Source organism: Lolium perenne, chromosome 6 (assembly GCF_019359855.2).
Source record: "Lolium perenne isolate Kyuss_39 chromosome 6, Kyuss_2.0, whole genome shotgun sequence".
NCBI classification, from domain to species: domain Eukaryota; kingdom Viridiplantae; phylum Streptophyta; class Magnoliopsida; order Poales; family Poaceae; genus Lolium; species Lolium perenne.
Window position 1 is genome coordinate 192,210,889 of NC_067249.2, and position 6,488 is coordinate 192,217,376.

Below are 6,488 nucleotides of genomic sequence, written 5' to 3' on the forward strand. Positions count from 1 at the left end.
CAAGACAGTAAATAAAGTAAAGCAAGTAACAATTTTTTTGTGTTTTTAATATAGAGAAAGCAAACAAAATAGAAAATAAAATAAAGTAAAGCAAGACAATAACAAAGTAAAGAGATTGGATGTGAGAGACTCCCCTTGCAGCGTGTCTTGATCTCCCCGGCAACGGCGCCAGAAATTTAGCTTGATGACGCGTGAAGCACACGTTCGTTGGGAACCCAAAGTGGAAGGTGTGATGCGTACAACAGCAAGTTTCCCTCAGTAAGAAACAAAGGTTATCAAACCAGTAGGAGATGAAGGCCACGTGAAGGTTGTTGGCGGAGGAGTGTAGTGCGGCGCAACACCAGGGATTCCGGCGCCAACGTGGAACCTGCACAACACAATCAAAATACTTTGCCCCAACTTAACAGTGAGGTTGTCAATCTCACCGGCTTGCTGTAAACAAAGAATTAAACGTATGGTGTGGAAAATGATGTTTGTTTGCAAAGAACAGCATAGAACAATGATTGCAGTAGATTGTATTCAGATGTAAAAAAATGGCCCGGGTCCACAGTTCACTAGTGGTGTCTCTCCAATAAGAAATAGCATGTTGGGTGAACAAATTACAGTTGGGCAATTGACAAATAGAGAGGGCATAACAATGCACATATATATCATGATGACTAATATGAGATTTACTTAGGGCATTACAACAAATTACATAGACCGCTATCTAGCATGCATCTATGCCTAAAAAGTCCACCTTCGGATTAGCATCCGCACCCCTTCCAGTATTAAGTTGCAAACAACAGACAATTGCATTAAGTATGGTGCGTAATGTAATCAACACAAATATCCTTAGACAAAGCATTGATGTTTTATCCCTAGTGGCAATAACACATCCACAACCTTAGAACTTTCTGTCACTGTCCCAGATTCAACGGAGGCATGACCCACTATCGAGCATAAATACTCCCTCTTGGAGTTACAAGTATCAACTTGGCCAGAGCCTCTACTAGTGTTGGCGTCCGAAACCCACCGGCGAGCTACGGCTGGCAACACAAAGAGCCGGGAACAACCTTAGGGCTGCGGCTGGCCCTGGTCCCTCCGAGCGACGGCCCGCAAAGCTCCTGGTACGCACGTCCCGATGCTGGTGCAAGGGCGTGCCACCTGACCTATACCTGGTTAGGAAGGTGATGGATTTGCTTCGCTTAGGTTTCCTGCATGGCATACACGTAAACATTAAATACGAGCCTCGATCGGCTCTCAGGTTTTCCCGTGAATCGGCTCAAGGAGCCGATCCACCCATGATTCGTAAAGGGTTTACGATAGCATGGTGGTCCTGCTTGATCAACATAAAGCTAAAACGATCTACAAAGATTTAGGGTTTTCACCGCATAATCGGAACATCCTACTCGTGATTGAGCCTAGCAGCCACGCACGGTGTCAATAAACCAACCCTATATAAGGCCTAAAAACCAACATGAAGTTGATCCCCGGAACATTTATCTTGGGTTAGCAAACTGCACCCTACGTGCCACCGGATCCTTCAACCCGTTTGCAAGGCCTAACTATGCAGATATTAAACTAATCCTTGAAGAACAAGGAACAATCATAACGGATCGGATCTACTAAATAATGATCAAGCAAGGTGCCGCCCTTACACCTAAGAAAGGTGTAAGGACGGCTAGACGTCTAAGGGTTGCATGAACGAAAGCATGTAGCAAGGTAAAACGATGCTAACCCTAACACATCTATGATAACTACGTTACTCGCCATCAAAAAGGCTTCAGCACGAGCAACGCATGGACAACGAATAAACGTGTACTGCCTAGATCGCAAGATGCGATCTAGGCAGCATGATGCTTACCCGGAAGAAACCCTCAAAACAAGGGGTCGGCGATGCGCCAAGATTGGTTTGTGATGAACGTGATTGTTGTTTATCTCGATAACCCTAGATACATATTTATAGTCCGTAGACTTTCTAACGTGGGAATAATCCCAACCGTGCACGAGTCAAGTTTTATCTAACCGACACGTATCCTACTATATTCTACGTATACAAGGGCAAACTGCCCAATCTTCGTGTATAAGGCCGGTTCACGTATTTCTTCTATGTATATTCTTCAAGCCCAATCTTGATCGCGGCCCACCTCTGACTCGGTCAAATTCTGGTGATAACACATGCCCCCCTGGTTTTGGAATTGATAATTCCAAAATCACTCTGTTTTCTCTTCGTCGGGTCATGTCATAGCAGAGTAAAACCGTCGCAGTATCCTTCATCATGATGCCCTGCCTTCTCAACTTCTCCGCGTGATTTGACCGTTGTTTTTTTTCTTTGGGCACCACCTCCTCGGAAACTGCTGTGGCATTGAATCTCCACTATATCGCCTCTATTTTAACCGCTCCGAACAGTTCGCCACTTCATCCTCTTGCTCTGTTCTGGCCATCGGCACCCAAAAAACCCCAATCCAGAGCAATGTCTTCCTCCTCTTCTTCCTCCGCCTCATCGGATCTCTCCTCCCAGTCCTACTCTTCCTCTTCCTCCTCCAGCTCGTCGGCATTCTTCGATTCCTCCTCGTCTCGTGAGCCGACGCTGGAGTGGGACCCGGTGGCTGCTCAGATGAGGGCGCACAACAGGCGCGCCCCAGAAGAGTGGGACCAGGAGGACCACGCCTCCTCCGTTTGGTCCGAGGACGACAAGTCCCTGACCAGCGGAGACGAAGAGCTCCAATTCCTCGCCGACGGGGAACTGGAATCGGAGAGTGAGGATGACTCGTTCTCCTGGGACGAGTATACCTCCTCCGAGGAAGAGGAGGAGGAAGACGACGACCCCGACTCCCTCGAGGATTACCCGCCGGCGAAGCGGTTCCGCGCCGGGTCAGATGATGATGACGATGACGACGACGACGACATTGACGATGAAGATGACGAGGCCCCCCCTGGGGGCCGCTGGAGCAGTGACGAGGAGCCCGCCGGCAGCAGCGCCGACGAGAGCTCCGACGACGACGACGAGGGCAGCAACGGCCCGTAGACTAGGACCTAGTAGCATAGGCCTAGCAGTAGTAGTAAATCGGCCAATAGGCCTTTCTTTTGTTCTTCCCTCCTTGAGCAATCGGCTCTTTCTTTGTAAGAAATCCTTTATTAATGAAGAAATATTCCCCAAATAAGTTTGCCCTTTTTTTTCTGGCCGATTTCCTGAATCGGCCCTCCTCATACTTCATTTACTGGTCATCCCACATGCTTGGGAAATACTTCTTGAGGTGTTGACCATTGACGGCTACTGGGAACTTAACACCATCCAGCTGCTCCAGCATGTATGCATTACCCTTCAAGGCCTGGACGACTTTGTATGGACCGTGCCAATTAGGAGACCATTTGCCATATGCTTTATCCTTGGTTCCTAATGGCAACACTGCTTCCCATACTAGATCACCAACTTGAAACTCCTTTGGTCTCACCTTCTTATTATATGCACGCGCTACCTTGGCTTTATTCTCTTTAATCTTCTCCAACGACCAAAGTCTAAGTTCCGTTGCATCCTCAATAGTGTCACTCATCAAAGCTGCATATTCTTCAGCTGTTAGATCATTCTGAAACGTGACACGTCTTGATCCAGCCGTAATTTCCCAAGGTAATACGGCTTCCTGTCCATAGACGAGCTGGTATGGCAAAGTTTTTATAGCCCCATGGCATGACATGCGATAGGCCCACAAAGCTTCTGATAACGTTTCATGCCAACCCCTAGGGTTCTCGTCGATTTTCCTCTTGATCAGCTTGATCAGGCTCTGATTGGACGCTTCAGCTTGTCCGTTGGCTTGAGCATAGTATGGAGATGATCGGATCAGCTTAATCCCCATGTCATCACAAAACTTTCTGAATTCTTTAGAAATAAAGACCGAACCTCCATCGGTCGTGATGGTTTGGGGAATTCCGAACCTATGAATGACGTGTTCTTTCACAAACTTGATCACATCTTCTGATTTCACCTGCTTCATAGGGACGGCCTCCACCCACTTAGTGAAGTAATCTGTAATGACCAGAATCCACTCATGTTTTTTACTCGACGCAGGATGGATTTTGCCGATCATATCCATACCCCAACCTCGAAATGGCCAAGGTTTGATGATAGGGTTCGTTGCTGACGCGGGAACCATCTGAATCTTCCCGAACATCTGACACGCTTGGCACCCCTTGTAGTACTTGAAGCAATCCTCGAGCATGGTGGGCCAATAAAACCCTGATCGCCTAATCAGCCACTTCATCTTATGAGCCGATTGGTGAGTTCCACAGGCGCCTTCATGCACCTCATGTAAGAGCCGATTAGACTCCGTTGGTCCCAGGCACTTGAGTAGTAACCCTTCCAACGTCCTGTAGAACATGTCATCTCCTATAAGGACATATTTCATGGCCTTGTATCTTATCCGTTTAGGTGCCCCCCGAGCCGAATCCTTCAAGTAATTGAAGATATCGGCTCTCCGATCATCTGTTCCAGGAACTGCACCTGAACTTCTGACCCATCTGGTATGTCCTTGTATCCTGACGCCATCTGTGCGAGATCATTGGCGTCGGTATTCTGAGATCTTGGGACCCAATTGAAATTGATGTACCGAAAATGTGTCATCAGCTCCCGACATTCCATCCAATATGGGAAGAGTGATTCACTCTTGCACTTATATTCGTCCGTAAGTTGGTTGATCACCAACTTCAAGTCTCCAAAAAGCTCTACCGCTTCTGCCCCGGCTTCCAGCAGCAGCTCCATTCCCTTGCGTACTGCCTCGTACTCAGCGACATTGTTGGTGCAAGGGGTAGATAATCTGATGGAGAAGGAGTATGTTGCCCCCCGAGGCGACACGAGCAGAATGCCGATGCCACAACCATCGTCACAAGCCGATCCATCGAAGAATATAGCCCATGCATGTATAGATAGTGCTGCTATATTGGTATTGATCCGTTCAGCTATGAGATCGGCCAACGCTTGTCCCTTGACTGCTTTTGCAGGCTGATACCGGAGATCGAACTCCGATAACGCAAACATCCACTTACCAAGTCGGCCCTTCAAAACAGGAGCCGACAGCATGTGCTTGACAACGTCTGATTTGCATATGACGATGATCTCTGCCGTCAAGAGGATGTGGTGAAGCTTGGTGCAGGTGAAGAACAGGCAGAGGCATAACTTCTCGACCTCGGGATACCTTGTCTCTGCATCCAACATCCTTCTGCTGAGGTAGAACACGACCTTTTCGACACCCTCGTAGAGTTGCACCACTACCGAGGCGATGGACGTGTCAGCTACTGATAGGTAGATGTAGAACGGCATGTCTTGCTGAGGCGGAACTAGCACAGGCGGCGTTGTTAGATACCGCTTAATCTCATCAAACGCCCGCCGTTTCGCCTTTGATGAAATTCGTCATCAAATTTAATCTTCACCAACGCCATGAACGGCTCAATTCGTCCTGAGAGATTAGAGATGAATCGCCGGACGAAATTGATCTTGCCGATAAGGCGTTGGAGCTCCTTCTTCGTGGTAGGTGGCTGCATGTTACGTACTGCCTCCTGACTTTTCAGGCCGATCTCAATTCCTCGTTCATGGACAAGAAAACCCAGGAACTGACCGGCCGTCACACCAAAGGCACACTTCTTTGGATTCATTCTGAGTCCGAACTTCCGAGTTCGGTCTAAGATGCGCCTCAAATCATCCAAGTGTCCCTCCATGGAGACAGACTTGACCACCACGTCGTCGATGTAGATTTCCACCAACTTGCCGATCAGATCATGAAAAATATAGTTCATGGCCCGTTGGTACGTTGCACCAACATTCTTCAAACCAAAAGTCATGACCACGTATTCAAACAGGCCGACTGATCCTAGTACTCGGAACGCAGTCTTGTGTATATCTTCCGGGGCCATGAAAATCTGGTTGTAGCCGGCGATGCCATCCATGAAACTCAACACCTTGTGGCTAGCAGCTGCGTTGATCAATGTCTCCGCCACAGGCATTGGGTATTCATCCTTTGGAGTGGCTCTGTTGAGATCTCGAAAATCTATAGCCACACGCCATCGGCCATCCTTCTTCTCCACGGGTACGATGCTTGAGATCCATTCAGCATATCTGCAGGGCCTGATGAACCCAGCGGCCAACATCTTTTCGATCTCTTTCTTGACTTCTTCGAGAATTTCGGCCTTCATCTGGCGTGCTCGTTGTTGGAATGGCCGAAATCCTTTCTTGAGGGGGAGCCGATGCTCAATGATGCTCCTGTCTAACCCAGGCATCTCTGTGTAGTCCCATGCAAAGCAATCTGGGTACTCTTTTAATAGAGCTATCATCTGGCTCCTGAGATGTGGATCTAACTTCTTGCTAATGAATGTTGGTCGTGGCTTATCCCCAGGACCAATGTCGACTTCTTCCAGCTCATCAGCCGATGTAAACCCATACCCTAGCTTTCCATCACCTGTTAGATCGACACTGGACACAGGCAAGACGCATGGCGAGGATAATATGGGCCGATTGC